The following is a 20,916-nucleotide window of genomic DNA, read 5'->3' on the forward strand; positions in this document are numbered from 1 at the left end:
GCCTTGTTGTGCTGATCAGCTGCCCCTTACCCCCTTGCCTGGGTGAGAAGAAATGGACCTGCAGCTGCTGAACCCAGGGCTCACTCTATCTATCTATCTATCTATCTATCTATCTATCTATCTATCTATCTATCTATCTATCTATCTATCTATCTATCTATCTATCTATCTATCTATCTATCTATCCATCCATCCATCCATCTATCTATCTATCGTTTTCTTATTCTCTCTTCTCTGTCTCTCTCGTTCTCTTCTGTTTCCTTCATTGCAGCCAGCAGAGTGGAGTAAAAGTGTTCATTATTAGTGCACTATTTTTACCTTTTAAGAAAAAGAACATTTTACTGATTCAGATAATAATGACTTTGTCGTTGTACACATGAAGAAACTGATTACCAGTATGTTGAAAAGTTAAGCACCTTTAATGGAATATATTGCATTAGAATTGTATTTAAAACTGTTTGGAAAATCACATGCGCCCTCAGTCAACATGGAAATGGCTCACTGCATAAACCACGGCAATGCAGTCTTTGCTTTTCAAACGCCTACTCATTTATTTCCCACCATATATAATTTGCTTGAAAACAGTAAACTTTCAAGTGTGGAGGACAAGTTAAGCAAGTGTGCCCTCGCATAGAAAATGCCTGCGAGGTGCCAGCGTCAAACTATTTCAGACTCTTGGGGCCAGATGTAGCAAAGAGTTTTTCCCATTCTGTGTCAATGGGAAAATGTGTTCGTACATATGACCCTTGGTGAGAAACATCTACGGGAGTGACGCGCTCCAGTGACACACTCCTTGCTGTCAGCACTGCAGAGTGCTCGCGCGGAACGCCAACTTATGCACCCGCACACCTGATGCTCACTAGTTAGGATATGCTAACTAATACTTGGAAAAACTACGCTAACTCGTAATAGAAGTACCACGGCCAACTGCTCACATAGTGAACAACTTTCAACATTCATTGGGCCGAATTTAAGAAAAGTGGCCATGCATCCAGTGCAGCGCACCTTTTCTTGCGCCCCCATGTGCCCCCTAACTCCACCATGTATGTGATGTATTTAAGATACGGTGCACCATGGCGGTAGTTAGAAAAATAGTGTCAAGACTGTTGACGCCATTGTAGCGCTTTGCTATGCTGGTGTCAAAAATGTTGACGCTAGTGTAGCAAAGTGTAAGGAGGACCATTGATTTACATTGATGCGTTACTTTAACACCTGCTCTGAGCAGGCATTAAAAATGACAGAAAAAATGGTGCAATGAAATCTTTTACATTTTACTGCGCCATTTTTTTTTTTGGTCTCTTAATCGGGGAACCCCCTTGCATAGATTATGCCCGGCGCAGGCATCATGTGGCGGAAGGGGTTGCAAAGTGGTGCAATGCATCCATTGCGCCACTTTGTAAATATGACGTGGAGAAAAGGCCACCTTAGCGCCCCCTTTGTGTCAAAAAAATTATGCTAAGGCGGCACTTAAGTGGCGCAAGGTGCTCTTAAATCTGCCCCATAGTTTGTTAGTCTCCACAAAGGACACCAGAAGACTTGTATTTGAAATTCCACTAAACAGTTCCCACCCTTGAAATATACTTGTGGAACTGTCATGGATCTGTGAAGTGGACATTACACCTAAGCACAAGATAAGTTCAATTCGGGTTTTCCTCTGCCGTAAATGCATAATGGAGGGTGTCTTTTGTTTGTCTATCTTGCAGTGGGAGAGCCTAGGGTGTGGTAGTGAAATTAAATGCCCCTCATAAGAAATTTGGTTACTGGGGGGGGTAGTGAAACCCTATTCAATGAGCAACAACAACCTTTGTCAGAGTGCGGCACAAGTCAACCATAAATTAACCTATGCTCAACCGTCTGGTAAGTTGACACAGAGCAGTCAAGCTTAATTCAAAGTAAATGTGCGTATCATTGGTGCAATATTCAAACAGTAATAAAGTGAAAAATAACATACAGAAAGGATCCCACACCAGTTTAGAAATGTACATTTATTTTTAATGAACAAAACAAGGTCACAGCAACAAAATAGCAATCAGTAGAACAGGAGTTATGCACGTTTTAAAGAGTTCAGTGAAAATAGCACACAAAGCGCCCACTGTAAAGAGTCTGGTTGTGCCGGACTGGGATAAAGTCACAAGTTCAGGACGAGTGCAGTGGAGTTTGGGCCAGCTATAGGGACATAGTAAGGGCTGCTGAACCAGGTACTTTAATTCCTGGGTCGTGAAGCATTGTGAGGGTCTGTGATGAGGATGTATCGTGCAATCGAAGCAGTGCGTTGATTCCAAGATGTGTCAAGGCTTTGAAGGGAGGGCCTGTGCTGTCATCGAGGATTACATTGATGGGGCTTGCGATATGAAGTCTGGCCTCGAGGATATGTTGTGCAGTCAGGGCAATGCATCAGTACCAAGGAGCAATGAGTCCACGATGAAGAGTCTGACTTCGCTGTTGAGGCTGCTGTTGGAGAGGGATGCGAGGGCCTTTATTGAGAATGCATAGCGCAGTGGCTGTTTGAATGAGGCTGCAAGCTCCAAAGCAATACAAATCTAGATAGATAGATAGATAGATGGATGGATAGATAGATGGATAGATAGATGATAGATAAATAGATGGATGGATGGAAAGATAGATAGAGGGGGATGAAAGAAAGGCACAGAGAAAAGGAAGAGGGAATACAAAAAGTAAAGCTTGAAAAGGAAACAGGAGAGAGAAATCGTTAGCACGAAATGGAGACAAATAAAAAAAGGAAGAAAGACACAGCGAGAGCGCTGAGAGACTGTGGGCAAGAGAGAAAGTATAGAGGGAGTCTGACAGTATCAGCTTGCGATCTTTGTCACACTAAAGAATGGGATAGATTGACACTGAGAGCAATTACCCTGATGAAAGTGGCAGGACAAAGAGAGGAAATGACATCAGTGTCACAGGTAATAGAAGGCGAGTATGGCAAGTGAAAGTAATATGTGCCATCCTGCAGTAGGCATTTGACTACGAGCAGGAGTGTGTGTGAGAGAGAGAGAGATCTTGTGAGGTTTGGAAATGAGAGAAACTGACACAAATAAATGAGATATGTGAGAGGACTCAGTTCTGGGTTCCGATTGACAAGCTGAAATATGTAGATTCTCTCTTGCAAACACACAGGGCTGGAATCTATCTTGAAAATTCATGACACTAAAAAAGCGAGACAAGTCGCAAAAACAAACTTAGGGCCATATTTATACTTTTTGACGCAAAACTGCGCTAACGCAGTTTTGCGTCAAAAAAATATGCGCCGGCTAACGCCATTCTGAAGCGCCATGTGGGTGCCGTATTTATTCAATGACGTTAGCCGGCGTTAGTCGGCGGAGCTGCCTGGTGTGCGTGAAAAAAAATGACGTACACCAGGCAGCGCCGGCGTAGGGGAAAATGGAGCTTGGGCGCCAAAAAATGGGGCAAGTCAGACTGAGGCAAAATTTTCACCTCAACCCGATTTGCGCCATTTTTTTTGACTCCCAACCCCCATTGAAATGACTCCTGTCTTAGCAAAGACAGGAGTCATGCCCCCTTGCCCAATGGCCATGCCCAGGGGACTTACGTCCCCTGGGCATGGTCATTGGGCATAGTGGCATGTAGGGGGGCACAAATCAGGCCCCCCTATGCCACAAAAAAAAAAGAACATATTACTTATCTGAACTTACCTTATGTTCCCTGGGATGGGTCCCTCCATCCTTAGGCGTCCTCCTGGGGTGGGCAAGGGTGACAGGGGGTGTCCCTGGGGGCATGGGAGGGCACCTCTGGGCTCCTTCCGAGCCCACAGGTCCCTTAATGCCTGCCCTGACCAGGCGCTAAAAAACGACGCAAAAGCGGCTGGACGTCATTTTTTTTGACCCGCCCACTCCCGGGCGTGATTTTTGCCCGGGAGTGTAAATACGGCGCACATGCCTCGGAGTCAATTTTTTAGACGGGAATGCCTACCTTGCATATCATTAACGCAAAGTAGGTGTTCACGCTAAAAAGTGACGCAAACTCCATGGACTTTGGCGCTAGACGCGTCTAACGCCAGAGTATAAATATGGAGTTAGTTTTGCGTTGAATTTGCGTTAAAAAAAACGACGCAAATCCGGCGCAAACGGAGTATAAATATGCCCCTTATTGTGCTAAAAAAAGCAACTGATCTGTTTCACTTGAAAGGCCAGGACATTGTGGAGACTTCAGTGAGCACTGGGTATCTGGGAGCAGGGTGGAAGAAGGGGATTCTGGGTATCTGGTGGAAGAAGGGGATTCTGGGTATCTGGTGGAAGAAGGGGATTCTGGGTATCTGGGAGCAGGTGTAAGTAGACGTTGCTGGCTAAGAAGAAGCAGTTCCACAAGGGACTACAACATCCAGAGTTACCTGGGCCTGATTTTCCCACCTCCATGCATTTTCACCAATCACCCCAGGGCACAGACCTGTGCTCTGCCTTCATTCCGGTGAACCACTGCCTCTTGAGGCCGTCATTGGTACTGTAGTGGATGAGTCCTTCTATAGAGAAAGATTAACCACCACTAAGGGTATGGGACCTAAACGGCAGGGGAGGGCCAAATTATGCAGCAGGCTTGAGAAAATTATTCTGCAAGAAAAGGCGAATTATGCAGCATAATGTGGCATAAATTATAATAGTATTACTTAGTTATTTTGTCGTTTATAAACTTGATAAAACTGTCTGGGCATTGGTTGCACTTCATTAGTGCCTTTTTATTACCCATATACAGCAATAAGCAACAAAAAGGTTGCCAGTCCATCTTTGCAAAGGTTCTTGCAGTGTGCAGCAATACATGTTGCTGCATTTTTAGTAACTTTTGAACCATTAAAACTTTTTTTGGTTAAAATCTGAAGATTGTGCGCAGATGATGGATTATGTGGCAAAGGTAACAAATCTTTAACTATGTGGAATTCGCTAAGGCCCCAAAACCACATAATTCCAGTGGCCCTGACCACCACTCAGGTAGCATTATGGTGGTGGAATATCAGTGAACGTACCCACCCTCGTATCCACCCTTCCCAACCCCACAGGACAGAGGCAATTTTTAGCTTTCCTCTTCAACTATTGATGTGTGTATGATGTATCCTGAAAAACTGTTTGGCCCTCATTTGTTCAGAATTGTTTTTCGGCAGGCAGCATACTGGTCCATGACAATGCCACCCAGTCAAGAATGTACCGTCAGCTATCTATACCTAATGGCTTTGTTACAATGCATAATCTGCAAAACTGCATGGGCTAGGGTCCAAAGTTTTGCTCAGAAGCCTGCAGCCGACACTATAGAATGTTGGGATGCTGAATACTGAGAGTGTGTAGTGTTGATTCTACCTCATAGATCTTTCTTCCACCACCAGACACTCCATGACTCTGTATATCACTCTTTCAGGTTCTTTGTCACCCCAGCTTTCTTTCTTTGTTACTGCTTTTCTGACTTTCCCCTCCTTCTCCTGTCTCACTTTTGTGCTTTTCTCGCTTTTGTTCTGGGTCAATAAGAACAACAGGAAGACCTACCTGGCCCATCAGGGCTCTCTTGGCAGTCCACCTCCACCAGCCCCACCCAGGACACAATGGAGACCCCCACAACCTTTGCCACCACAACACCTGTCTTCAAATGCCCCCACACCAGTTTATCAAGGCCATGTCAATCTATAGTGTGCCCACCTCTACAGGGTCAACACCTACTACACAAGACGATGAAGGTTCTGGTGTAAGTGGGGGTGGGCTCACCGTGCCAGAGACACAGGTACAGATGGCTAGGGTCAGTGGGAGTGCACCTAGGGGTCACAGGGTGGGGCAACCTAGAGAACCACCTGCCCATGATGCAATAGCACAAGTCCTGGGAGCATACAACCAATCCCAGGACAAGATGGGCCAGTTATTAGACCTGTTGGGGGAAACCCTGAGCCAGCAGAGGGAGTACCACCAGGAGACCATGCAGGAGCGGCATGCCCTCAATGCCACCATGGCTTCCATGAAAGGCTTGATGCAGGAGCTCGTCACAGTCCTACGTGAGTCCTCCACCCACCACCAGCCCCCTTCCACTAGCCGCACTACTGACCAGCCCTCAACATCTGCTACAGCTAGTGGGATGTTGGTCATCCTTGGGTACTCATAAGCCACCAATGAGCCACCCCCTGTTGCTGAGGAACCCCCATACAAACGGGGATGCAGACCAAGATATCCTGCAGGGACAGAAGCCAAGACCAACCCCACTACCAGGAAATGAGCCTCCTGAGGAACTATCTACCTTGTGTGCCACTGAGGCACCTTGTTGACTTCCGACTGCCATAGACCCATTTGCAAATGCCACATGGATAGTGGACCTGTGCCACCATCTGCTGGGCCAGACAGACTGGTGGAAACGATCACCATGGCCCCACTGTTGTACGCCCTACCTATCCTTTGGTATACACAATAAATGCACTTACGCACAATTTGTGGTGTCATGTGTTTACTAATTGTAATAGTGTAATAAATGTGTGACATGCCACAGAAATTGAGTTATAAAACACAGTGATGATGTCTATGTATCATGCTGTAATCCATCTTCCTACAACAAAGTCAGTGTCCACACAACCCTGGGTCCTCAGGTAGCAGACTGGGAAGAGTGGTGAAACATCATCCATAGTACATCTGCAAATGATAGCACAGAATATTCATCACACATTATTTTCACTGTTGCCAACAGTATGTACCTGCACATCATGATTGTTAAACGAGTCACACTGATAGACAATCCAATGCTATTGCACACATGACCACAGCCCTGTTCAGGTACAATGAGACAAGTTAACCATTGCATCCAACGGTAATGAACTGAGTAATAGACACTCATTGTAGTTGTACCACACAGCTCACACCCTTGGATGCCAAGTATTGACAGAACTTGAAGTCACAAGAAGCAGCAAACTATGCCAATGAAAATGTGATTCCAGAATGGAGAAGTCACAAATGTGTAAAGAAGTAGATACAATGTCAGAATTATATGTAACCCATTTAGATGGACTAGCTAACATCACAGTGGCACTGTAGACCTTCTTGTAAGACCTCTCCTGTATACACTTCTGAAACCCAAATGGGGTCACTGCCTACTGATATCAGGGATGGATAATGATGTATACTCAATCTGTACAGCAACATGTGACATGTCAAAAGTGGAGAAGTACCTATCAGAAGCTTAGCTTAAGTACTGCTGGATGAGATCTGTCCTTGTGCCTACATCTTCCTCATCCCCATCTTCATCACTCATGTTTCTTCCCTCCTCTGCCACCGGATTGTCCCCTACTCCTACCTCCTCTAGCAATGGGATGTTCCTCCTTAGTGCCAGATTGTGGAGAATGCAGCAGGCCACCACAATCTGGTACATCTTCTGTAGTGAGTACTGCAGGTATTCACCAAAGATGTGCAGACATCTGAATCTTGCCTTCAAGAGACCAAATGTCCTTCCAACCACCCTTCTTCTCCTCCCATGAGCCTCATTGTACTGTCCGTCAGCCCTAGTCCTTGGATTCCTCACTGGTGTCTGTAGCCAGGAGAGATTGTGATAACCTGATTCACCTGTGGATAGGGTAAACCAACATTTACATTCCACAATGTCACATACAGACTGAGTAGGAAGGCTGGTGTAACAGTAATGACGTATCCACTCATCATACTCACTGATGAGGTAGGCCCTCACTCTTAGTAGAGGCGCCATCAACCGTGGAACACTGCTATTCCTGAGCATGTACAAATCATGAACAGACCCTGGAAAACCTTGCAGTCACCTGGGAGATGTACTGGTCAGCTAAGCAGACCATCTGCACATTCATGGAGTGAAAGCCCTTATGGTTCCTGTACACTTGCTCATCAGCGCTGGGTGGTATTAATGCAATGTGGGTGCCATCTATGGTTCCAATCACTTGAGGGATATGTCCAAACACATGGAAATCAGCCTTCACATTGGGCATATCTACAGGTTTGGGAAATTTAATGTAGCTGTCCATATGTTTGACTAAGGCGGATAAGACATTCCTCAACACATTGCTGAACATAAGTTGAGACATGCCTGTTGCCATTGCCACTATCCCTGGGATGAGCCAGTGGCCAAGAAATGATAGATACCAGCTGCATAGTTGGAGGAATGGCTGTAGGTTGTCGAATGGCTGGCAGCAGATCAGACTCCAACTGGGTACACAGCTCCCTGATTGTAGCACAGTTCAGTCGATAGTGAGAGATGATGTGGCGTTCTTCCATCATTGTCAAGTCAACCAGGGGCCGGTACACAGGTGCATGCCCCACCCTCCACAGTGGTCGGCAACTACACATGGCATATATCACAAGTATGGAACGATTACCATTCATGCATCCTATTGCAGGGTGACAAATGGTGAATCAACATCACATATGCTGCCACTTGTTGCATTCAAAGCAGACTTTAATGTGCTGAGGCGTTACAATTCCCATGTCAGTTGCACATACATCTGGAATTTACAATGGATGACAATAGTGAGATTCTTGTCTGTCACTGCTAGTCTACAGCCACCATCAATATGTAAATTCATTCCCACAATGTCAAGTTGTCATTACCAGACACACGCTCCAAGTTCATGCTGCCTAATTGTACTTTATCGTGTCCCCAGGTGTAACTCATCACTTGTCCATGAGGAAAACAAGTAGTGACGCTATTAATTAATTTATTCATTACAGTTGTAGTACAAAATGGCTGCTGCCTGTCCTGCATGCAGTGGACAGATGTCGTGAGCTCATTCCACTGGCGTATGCCGTCATGGCGGTAGACGGTCGAAAACGCTGTGCAACTCCTCATTGGTTATCATTGATGTCCATGGCATACAGGGACAAATGATGATTACCGCCTGCGGTGACGGTGCAGACTGCTGTGGCCGTGACCGATATCGGCAAGGAAGTGCAGACCCTGGGGGTCCATATCCGGCAGAGCACCCACTGCAGGAAGCAGTGGGAGGATGTGAGACGCTGGGCCCAGAAGACCACAGAGGCCCAGTTGGGGACGGCCTCCCAATGAGGAAGGGGGTGCCCGTAGGACCGTGACCCCCTGATGGCCCGCATACTGGCTGTAGCCTACTCAGAGTTGGATGGGCGCTTGAGGGCAACACAGCAGCCACAAGGGGGTGAGTGACATAGTACATGTCCTGTACAGTTTGCTTTGGACTGGATGGGTGTGTTAGCCATGGGATCAAGGGTGGTTACTGTAGGTATGACAGTCAATATAGGTAGGTTACAGTTGTGCTGAGAACAGAAGTAGCTGTGATAGGTGAGTATCTGAGCAACAGGTTTTCATGCATTTTTACAGTGGCAAATTATTGAATTTCACATGGACATACAGGATCTTCAGTTGGTATCCATACCTATCTATACAAGTCCATAATGGGTGACACGGGTAGGTATGACAATGTACAGATGTCACTTATTGACAGGAATCTCACAGTAATGGTCCTGTGTACAACAACCCTAATAGTGTAGAGTATACTTGGGTGTAATTGTAGTGGTATCACGATCGTGCATACCCATCAGAGTTTATGCATAGTGGATGTAGGGAAATCTCCATTGACATGGTAGAGAGGGCATTCTGGAATGTTCATAGAGTCATGTTATTGAAATGTACATACGTGCAAGGAGGATTGGTAGTGACTCTATGCTCTCATCTGTTTCTCCCCCTCCCCTCCTATTTGTGTTATCCTATCCCTGTGTGCATTAGCATCAGCAGGCAAAGGAGTAGGGGCACCGGTGAGTGGGGAGGCTGCAGACCATGGGACCCAGGAGACAGAGACAATCAAAGCCTAGGGGACCAGTGGGACGGAGGGGAGCATCACCGGGGAGACTGGAGCTGATAACACTGATACAGATTCCTCCTCCGATGGAAGCTCCCTGGCAGTGGTGGCACCTTCTGGGACCATCCCAGCACCATCCTCATCTGCCACCCCCCTTACCAGCACCACCCTCCCAGTAGTTCCCTACCCAGTTGCCTGTGCCCGCTTACCCAGGAAGGTGGCAGTCTCCTTAGCCGCAGGCATCTCTGCCCCTGCCCCAGTCAGCCCTGCTGCAGTCAATTCTGAGGCTATGGACCTCGTGAGGTCCATCTCTGTAGGACAGTCAACCATTGTGAATGCCATCCAGGGCCTGGCATCCAAGATGCAGCGGACTAATACCTAACTGGAGGGCATTCACGGTGCCTTGACTGGCCTACAGAGATCATTTCAGGCTCTGGCCTCTTCATTGACTGCAGCCAGTGTCCCTAGTACATCTGTCCTCTCTCCTGCTACCTATGCCCCATCCCAAAGCCCTCTCCCCTCTCCCAGCCAAGCCACACATACAGACGAGCACACACCCAAATCAACAGACAAGGTACACAAAGACAAACACAGGCACCATAAATCACATCACAAGCATGCACACACTTAACACACAAAAGCAGACACAACTTCAGCCACTACCTACCTTGTCTACCCAGCACCTCCTCCCTTGCTGTCACAATACCACTCACACCTGCCAGCACTGCATCCTCACTCCCAGTCCCTGTCACCACTTTGCCCTCAGTCACCACAACAACAAACACTCATTCATGCATCCCATCCACACTCACCACAACCACCATTACTCACACATGCAGCACACCCACCTTACATGCCGACACCACCCCAAAATTCATCCACATGACCTATCTGTACTCCCATCCTCTCTTCCCCCCTCCTCCAGGGACACCTAAATGGCTGCACCCAGACACTCAATATTCCTCCACCTCACACACACATACTCTGCATACATCTGCACCCATATCAGCACACCTACACATCCTACGATCACTCCCTCTATCTCCACTACCAAACCTGTTTCCCAATTCATCCCCTTGTTCCTAAGAAGCTTTTCCTTGCTCGCCTTGACCTGTTCTCTGACCCTGCCCCACCCCGTGTTGCCCCTCGCCCTCATGGTTCCCTCCCCAAGCCAAGTCCCTCCAACTACAAGCCCTCCTGTGACCCTCCTTTTACCTCTGCTGCCCCTCCACCCACAAAGAAGCCTTTCCCCAAGAAGAAAACTGCTCCAAAACATGGTTTCAAGGCCCCTGTCCCTCCGTCAAGAGCAACGGTGAAACCCCCACCCCTCCCAAGCCAAAGCCCAATGACCCCCCCTCCCAAACCCAAACCCCTAGACCCTTGAGGTGCCTGCTTGGCCCATTGATGCCCCTACCTTGTGGAGGTCATTAGGCTGTCAGGATTCAAGTTGGGGACTTTGACAGGCACAGTTGTGCCCATTGGACTCTAAATTAGCCTACGGGCCTTGATATTTTCTGACTTCATTTACCTGCATTTGGCATTTATATGAATATATGTTTACAATACAGGATTCCTGTTGGTTTACTTCACATACAGTTCTCGAGTATTTTTATTCTCTGATGAGTTTCCATCCATCATGTGCTGTTCAATGTGCATTTTTAGGCATTTTTTTCATTCAGATTCAATGTTTTTCTTGTATTGAGGCATTGTGTGTTGTGTCTTTGCATTGGTTTATGTGTCTCTGCGTGTTGGTGCTATTGGTGTGGTTGTGTAGTTTTGATCCAGGGTGTGTGTATGTGATGTGTGTTCTTGGCGTGGCTGTGCTTTGTGCTTGTGTGTCTCAGTGCAGGTGTTGTGTTGTATGTGTGAACGTGTGTGTGTGCTGGAGTCCGTGTATTATGTGTATTCACCAATGGCGTTGGCAGTCATAGCAGAGAAAGGTGAGGAAGAGCGCTTGGAAGAGTTCAAGGTGGCGTTTCATGGCTTCTGCGGAGTCATCTTTGTCTCTGGAGGTGACTGGGTCCTTTTGTACTTGCTGTTTCTGCCAGGCTTTGGGTGGCGGGTGTCCCGCCGTGGAAATCATGGTGGTCTGCAGTGTCATATTAGGGTGGTTAGTGCAGTGGCTACCGCCGGCCTGGGGATGTCAAACACCATCAGCGGCGGTCTGGCCGCACTGGCGGTACTGTCGGCAAACTGGCTTGGTTTCAGTGGTTTGACCACTGTGGTAGTAACATGGCAGTCTGCACCACCAGCTTGGCAACAGTCTGTCCGCCATCGCCGGCGTGGTGAATCCATTACTGCCAATGTCATAATGAGGGCCTGTGTGTTTAGGGCGGCAGAACCACCAAGGGTGGGTGACTGAGTCTGTCTCACACCTTCTGGAAGCTGTCAGCCTGACTCCTGGATAGCCTGCAGTGCCTCACTCATCTTGAAAAGGAAAAGGTGATCTGTGGCAGCCTAAACTTGACACTCAAACTCCTCAGGGAAGTGGGGGAGAACGGATCATACCTCTTTTACTCAACGACTCACACATGTCAAAGCAGAACACAAGATGCAAACTGGATTTCAATATATTTATTGAAGCAATTGTACCCTAGTATAAAAATCATAAGCTGCGATAATTAGGCAGATGAAACATAATACAGTAATCATCATTACAATTAGTGTGAAGAGAATAAGCAACCCCACCATCTTCGTATGATCCTAAAAGCCTAATAATTCTTACCTACACTCTGCGTCTAACAATTGAGAGCATAGCAGTGATAACCCTTCTGCTTGTCCTGAGCTAAGGGAGGGTCCGGGACCCCATACCTGAAGAGGTTGGTAAGGGCCTGCCTGTTGAATGGATGGAAATCCCCTCCGGTATCTGAAGAGTCAGCACCAGGATTAGCAAAGTCAATGGAATAATTTGTGCTTTAGGACAGCCATGACTGGAATGCCTTCTGCCCCACTTAGCTCTATGTGATGTTTATGTAATAAATTGGGCAGTGTTCTAAGAACATGCCTGAGGTACTAATGTGTTTAGGAATTGAGGACTGACTCCCAAGCTCTTGGAGTAGCAGTATGAGTTAGAATATCATGTACTGAACATGGCAGCCTTGATCAGGGCACAAAGTGCAATGCGTACAAAGGGCAGTTAAATGTGTGGAGTGAGCAACTATGCCTCCTCAGACTGATTATAATATAAAACCAGCTAACTAAAAACAAGCCAAGCTAATAAATATAAATTCCAAAAAGAAAGTGTCTGAATGTAAATGCCACAAGAAATAGGACTAATGCTAACATTAAGGGGGTCCAAGCCAGGCACTAGGGAAAACCCACAACAGTTCACCTACATGGGTAACTACTTAGTATTGAATAAACTTTGTGGAATTCAACAGGAATGGAAATTCTCATCAAGTTTATATGATTAAAGCTTGTGTCATGTCTTCACTTTACGAGAGACCCACTAGAATTAACACAACTATCATATTATAATCATATTTTAGGTTCCATAACAAAACAATTCCATGAAATAAAGGAAAAGAACAAAGTGGTTTGGGAGTGAAGAAAAAGAGGTAGAAGAAACTAAAAAAGAGACATAAAGGAAAAAATACCTTACGATCCTTATCAGAAACCGCTGCCTCAGCTCCTAACCATGGACTACCACAGTGTCAGCATTGGTACTTTCCCCCCACAAATAGCCCTTACAATTTCGCAGTATGGTGCACTCCGTCATCCCTTCTCCAGCAACTCCTGTCAATAAATATTAACCTGTGCTGTGTTAGCCAGTTATACTCTGTCTCTGGCTGACTTGATGACTACTATTTTTCTCTATATCTAGATGAGGTCCAAAATCCAAAATTTACCCAAAGTACACTGAAAAAATCTACAGCAAAAATTATCTTAATTGTTCTTATTTATGCATGATTCAGATGAAAAAATCATTTGCTGAACAAAAAAAAACTTTATTGATAAGAAGATCAACATGTTTCAACATGGTACAGACTTCATCCCATGCTTTTATCAGGGACATTATAGTGGTGCAGTGCACAGCAACATATTACTGTAGATCATAGGTTTGTGATAAGACGTCCAAAGCTATCTCCGCACCCAAAAGATGGCATAAACCATACTGATTATAATGATATCAGCTTACATAACTCACACAATTGGGAAACATCCTTTATGCCGAATTTTTTATAACGAAGTCCTGGTTAACGAAAGCGGAACAACGCTTTCTTTAACCACGACTTCGTTATTTTGTGCCTTAACCACGCATGTCCTGAACAACGAACATGCATGGTTAAGGTACAAACAAGGGAGTCGGCTGAGGAGGACGACGCAGATGACAAGGTGACGACTCAGGTAAGTGGGGGGTTTTAGGTTTTGGGGAGGGGGTGGGGGGTCAGGGGTTTTTAGGTTTTGGGGTGGGGTTGGGGGGTGGGGCGTTTTTGGTTTTGGGGAGGGGGTGGGGGGTCGGGGGTTTTGGGTTTTAGGGTGGGGTTGGGGGGGTGGGGCGTTTTTGGTTTTGGGGAGTGGGTGGGGGGTCAGGGGGTTTTAGATTTTAGGGTGGGGTTGGGGGGGTGGGGCGTTTTTGGTTTTGGGGAGTGGGTGGGGGGTCAGGGGGTTTTAGGTTTTGGGGTGGGGTTGGGGGGGTGGGGCGTTTTTGGTTTTGGGGAGTGGGTGGGGGGTCAGGGGGTTTTAGGTTTTGGGGTGGGGTTGGGGGGGTGGGGCGTTTTTGGTTTGGGGGAGGGGGTGGGGGGTCGGGGGTTTTAGGTTTTAGGGTGGGGTTGGGGGGTGGGGCGTTTTTGGTTTTGGGGAGTGGGTGGGGGGGTCAGGGGGTTTTGGGGTGGGGTTGGGGGGGGTGAGGCGTTTTTGGTTTTGGGGAGTGGGTGGGGGGTCAGGGGGTTTTAGGTTTTAGGGTGGGGTTGGGGGGGTGGGGCGTTTTTGGTTTTGGGGAGTGGGTGGGGGGTCAGGGGGTTTTAGGTTTTGGGGTGGGGTTGGGGGGGTGGGGTGACGGATGTAGGGTGAATGGTGCCTATTGTTAATGATTTTATCAGGAATGCCTTGACAACGAAATATCGTTGTAAAGGCATTCGTGGTAAAATCATTAGTAGTAAAGACGAGGTCAGTGTTCCGACCTCGTTGTTAAGGTTAGTAGTAGTTTAAAATTCGGTGTTCCGTCATATAACCCACACAATTTGTTAAATAAAGACACTGACATAATAATTATTTGGAGAATAGCTTGCATTCTAGAAAGTCCTAAGCATTCCCAGAAGATCGTACACAGATTGGATATGGCCTTTGATCGATGCCCGGGCTATTTCACCAGAAGCTAGAGTTATTCAAACTTTTTAAACATGCAGACTGGGGCACATATTAAAGTAATAACGGCCACCAGACAGGCATTTTTAACTCACAAATAAAATCCCTTCATCTCCTATTCACTTGTAACACCAGTTGGATACCATTCAGCACTGCCGTGTAAGTCACATATAGCAGCACACTGTTCCATAGTGGCACTGGAAGAACCAAATGATGAAGCTTGTTACCAAGAGATAACCATGGTGGGTGAGGGTGTTTCTTAAAAGTATTGTTGCTTTTTCTATTAAAAATTCTGAATAGTCCACTCGTTTAAGTAACAAATAAACACAACTGAACAGGGATCACCCATGTTACATAAAAATTGTACTTTTTAAGATCACTGTGCTCTTCATAAGATTATAGAGGATCGAAATTATGCTGCTAAAACATAACTTGTTAAGGCTGTTTAGAATTATTTATTAATCTCAATTACTAAAGTATGTGCATTGTGGTACCTGCAGGAAAGAAAACAATGTTCTCTCAGAGTAAGATAAATATTTTATCTGCCACCTTACTGTAAGGATATGCCAGTGCTAAGATAAACAGATATCGCATGACCTGGAGGTTCTAGCAACACACCGTCAATGGTACCACAGCCAGCGGGCACACATTTCAGTATTGCATGGGACAGGGAGTGGTCTGATCCACAGCAGCAATCACAAGGTTAGAATATGTGGGAAGAGGGACAAAATAGGCTACTAAAAAACTTCAGTGAGCTATCCAAATGTATGCTCCCTCATAGCCTGACCTGTAAGGCACGGTCTTGATAATTCTCAGTTACGGGCTGATTCAGTTCTTCTAAGAAGATTAAGATGTGTGCTCAGGCAATGCTGGGTGAAGTCTTGTAGTTAATGAAAAAAGGCAAGCAGGTGCCTCCATTAAAAATAAACACACGAAAAAGCAAACTCTGGCATAGGGAGGAAATGTGCTAGTCACCACTTAACTCACCTATACCTATAGATTGATGGTTCTTGGCAACCATCCACAGGTCTCTTGTGAGCATTAGAGAGGGTGTCATTATTCTCTGTGTCTGCATCTTTGGGCTGATTGTGGACTTCTATGTTGGCTAGTCCAGCAGCAGAAGGGAATGTCAACACAGCTTCAGCAAGACATTAAGCTTAGATTTGGCTTAATGGAAAAGCAAACTATGAAGGTCCAACTTTAAGATGCACTTTAGCCTCACAATCCTGATGCAAAACCATCAAAGAGAGAAGGTCTTCACATTCTAAGGGAACTCAAGTGTATGATGCATGTGTATTCTAACACTTTGAAAATCCTCTCACTGCTGTGGTTGAGAATTTCTCTCCTCAGAGGGAAGGCTGGGTACAGCAGGCCTTGCCCTGCTACCAAAACTATACGAGTAGACAGGGTCACTTGTGTATATCCACCAGACTGAACCTGGAGACACAAAACAGAGAGAGGAAGAGGAAAAGCAACACTCTGTTGGAAATCATCATCTTTTGTGAGGTACTAACCCACATTTCTGCCTCAGCTGTTTAACTGGCTGTAGGACTCTGTGCACTTTACCCTCACTAACCAGTGGTAACGTGCCTGTGCCTCCCTCTCATAGTCTTGGAACTGACAACTGCTGATTGGCATTTTTATCTCTAGCATATGGTAGCACAGTGCCCACAGATCCTGTAAGTTAAAGGTCGCAAGTGGGCTGCAGCACTAATTGTGGCATCCACTGTAGTGACAATGTAAACATGACTGCATGCCTGCCACCAGTTTCCTGGCTGTGCATCCTTAAACTGCATGTTTAACATGCCAAAAGATCCCTTTTTGACTGGCTCAAATCCCTGTGCGAAAGGCCTTATCCCCCAAGCAAGCCTTACCTGTCCCTAAGGGAGCATGAATTGTACTTAAAAGCACGACAAGTAAAGGTTTCCTGCGCAACACGTGCTTACAGTAAAAAAGCCCTCAAAGCCATTTTCACTGTGGCAGGTTTAGCTGTTCCTTAGGAAAGCATTTTGATGCAATATAAAATTGATGGGCATATTTATAAGCCCTTAGCACCACCTTGTGCCACATTTGCGGCATTTAGTTTGAAGCAAGTGCGGCGTTAAGGTGCCTTTTCCCACGCAACATATTTACAAAGTGGGTCAATGCTTGTATTGCGCCACTTTGTAAACCCTTGTGCCACATTATGCCTGCACCAGGCATAATGTGTGTAAGGGGGTCATTCCCTCATTAGGGAGGGGGCTGAAAAAATGGCACAAGAAAATCTAAGTGATTTCCTTGTGCCTTTTTTTTGCACTTTTAACGCCTGCGCAGAGCAGGCGTTACAAAGGGGGCATACCATTATTTATTATGGGCCCCTATCTACTCTGCAGGAGTAGTGCCAAACTGTTGCTGCTACTCCTGCAGAGTACACCATAGCGTCATAAATCTGATGCTATTGCTCCGTACCCTGCACCATGGTGCTCCGTATTTTAAATACGGTGCACAGAGGGTGGCAGTAGGGGGGGCCTAAGAGGTGCCAGGAAATCTGCCCCTAAATATTACTATTTCCACTTAAACAGCTACAGAGTCAATTGTTTTACTTTCAAAAATACTTATTACAAACCCCATTCATTGGCACAGGTGGATTTGTACTACATGTTTTAGAACAGGAGATTTTAGAAAAGTTAACTTTTGCATGCCTAAAGCATTTAAATGGCTTTTTGCATCAGCTTCCAACTGTCATCCTGGAGCTGAATAGCTTCACTGATGGGGTGAAAACTTGTTTCAATAGCTAAGATAAATTTCTTGGGTGTGGGGAGATTTTCTAGGGTTTTTGACAGGCTGGCCATTTGAGCTTTTTCCAATGAACTTAATTTACTTTGAAGGGGCCTATCTTGTCACTGGAATATGTAGCTAACGTCGGGCCCGTACCATTCATATGTCTCCATAGCCAGTCATTCACCAGAGGAACTGCCCCCAGAACTGGGTTAGAGTGACAACAGGGGAGAGGTTGCACGTGTACCTGGTGACACCTCTGGGAGGAGCACAGGGCTAGGAATGTTTCTGCAAATGTGGCTACACAGAACACTGCTGGATACAAGGAAGATTCACAAGAGGAGTGCCTTACTGTCTGAATACCAAACAAGCCTGGGCCTACTTCACTTCTATCCAGTACCCTAGAACTGACTGGAAGGATCAGAAGCTTAACCTCCTGTTTATACTACAGGGACATGACAAGCATCAAGAGGCTTTCCCAGCTGACCAGTTCCAACTAGAGCTGCTCCGGACCAGCTGCCGTCCTCTGGTGGGGTGAGTCTTGACCCCCCCCAAGTGCTGTCCCCAAGGTCCTGGAGCCTTTGATGGTGTCAGAGTGTACTTGTGAAAACCTATGACATACAGCATTCCTGTGAACTTTGTCCATGGAGAGCCAAAGGAAGACCATGACCAAACTGCTCAGCTGATCTGACGAGGATGCATCGCAGTTAGGCCCGACTTCACCATAGCTCTTTGTAGAGTCTCCCCTCAACGTTGGGATCTGTTGACTCCGAGGATGCTTTGACTCCATCCGTCAGCTCCCTTGACACAGCCGTCATTGAGGACTTGATCAACACCTGATATCTTTGGAGCTTGAAAACTTAAACTTCTCCAGCAGGTGCTTTTCATCATGAAAATCAATTATTTTGCTGAGGCCCCATCCCAACATCAGAGTTCATCAGCATCAAGCCCCCTCTGATCAATACAACCCTGCTGCCCGCACTCCCCGAAAGCTGTCAACATTGGGAGGTAACTTTTCCACCGGAACAAACCTGATACTTATATCAAATCTAGACTCCATTACAATCAGCCTTAAAGCTCAGCCATTTCCTGGTCAGTTGACAATGGTTTGTGCTTAGTGATTTTTGGTGTTATTTTTTAATTCAAACTTCAAAAATGTATAACTGGTTCTACGTATTTGATGTTCTGGTGTAATTTTTTACTAAAAGGTACTCACATTTTCTAAATTGTTTTCAGATTTTTCTTCTGTTGAGCTTTGACTTCATGAGTGTTGGAGTGCTGTTTACATACATTACACATTGTTTCTAAGTTAAGCCTCTCTGCTATGACCCATAGCTGCCAGGAGGTTGAGGTCAGGTTAATTTAGTGGTTCACCATGAAAAGGATTATGGTTGTTATTTGAGGTGAGTTCTCACCATCTCAACTAATACCCTAATTTAATGAATGCTCACTCACAATTTATATCAAAAAGACATTTACTATCAATGCTAGTGAGCCTAATGCTAGCTGCACTAAGGGTGATTGTTGAACTTGGCTTTTTTTTGCAGGGTCATCCTCAAACATTTTGCCTTTGCCCCCCTGTTTTCTGAACCCATTTTCGTTGGCTTTTGGGACTCAGTGCTAAAGAGCATGTGCTCTATCCTTTAAACATGGTGAATTGGGTAAAACCCAATTAGCACATTTAATTTACTTGTAAACCCTAGAAAAGTGGTACGCTGTGTCCCCAGGACTTGTAAATTAAATGCTACTAGAGTCTCAGATATGCATTGCAAACTGTGTGTGAAGTTTTAAATGACCATTTCTAACTGCCAAGATGAACCTTTTACCAGGCCCAAACCTTCAGTTTAATACATATATGTCACCCCTAGGGTAGGCACTAAACAGCCAATAGGACAAGGTACCCTGTATGTAAAAGGTTAGACATGTATTTTTAACTTTTACAGGTCTTGGTAGTGAAGAGTCTTAAATGTGTGTTTCACTACTAAAAGGCCTACTTCCCCTATAGGGTTGCATTGCAAGTAGGAATGTCAAGTTTGGTGTGTAAAGAATTGTAATTTAAACCCCTCTGTACTGGTAAAGTAGGATTTTAAGTCACAATTCTGAAAGTTCTACTTTTAGAATGTTCTCATTTTCCTGTTATATCCATTTAATGTATGCAGCACATATCCTGGGCCACATGACTAGGTGTAACTGGCGGTTGGTCTTTGAACTGCCCCCAAACAGTGAAACAAAGGGGAGGTAGGGGTTGGCAGGATGGGGCATCTCTGATGATGATGAGTTTGAGGAGCTGTCACCTACCACAGCTGCACATCAGAGAGCTTCTGCCTGATTACACTCACAAAGGTTTTGACACTAGTCTTTTGTGACCCCAGACCAGCTGGGGCCAGGTCACGGGGAAGGAAATTTCAGACACCTCTGAGGATGGAAACCTCCAGAACCTTGTCCTACTTCAAAGTGGGCACCAGGAATAAATAGTTAACCCTCAGACCCACCTTTTGAGTACAACCCGGGACTTGTGGAAGACTCAGAAGGACTGCAGTGCTACTCTGCAAGAAGGACGGGTACTCTGCTAGCCTGCTGCCCTGCTGAAAAGGATTGGATAGGCATCTTGAACCAAGGACCACCAGAGTGACTCCAAGGGCTAGTTGGCTGGCATCCTGAGCAGAGCTTCAGCGTCAGAAAAGGTGTTATCTACCTTGAACCCAGCACCCAAACTCTGTCTGCTGTGAGTTCTACCTCCAAGTGATGCCACCCTAGTCCTGAACGCTTGGAAGTTGGCCTGAACGTGTTCTGCCAGCCCAGCTGGTTTCCTGTGAGCAGAACCAACTTAGTGCAATGTATCTCCTCACAGCAGCATTGGAATCTCAGCTATGAGGCACATCCCCAATGCAGGACCTCGTATCACAGCCTGCAGCTTCCTCTGAACCACCGCCGTGTGATGCATCCTCGATGCAGGACTTGTCATTGCAAGCCCTTCATCAATAGCATCTTCAAGGATGACACAGGACTCCACATTAAAGCTTCTCAGAACTGTGGCTGTGCAACGCATCCTCAACACAGGATCTTGCAATGCT

The sequence above is a fragment of the Pleurodeles waltl genome, chromosome 10 (genome assembly GCF_031143425.1).
Source record: "Pleurodeles waltl isolate 20211129_DDA chromosome 10, aPleWal1.hap1.20221129, whole genome shotgun sequence".
Taxonomy (NCBI): Eukaryota; Metazoa; Chordata; class Amphibia; order Caudata; family Salamandridae; genus Pleurodeles; species Pleurodeles waltl.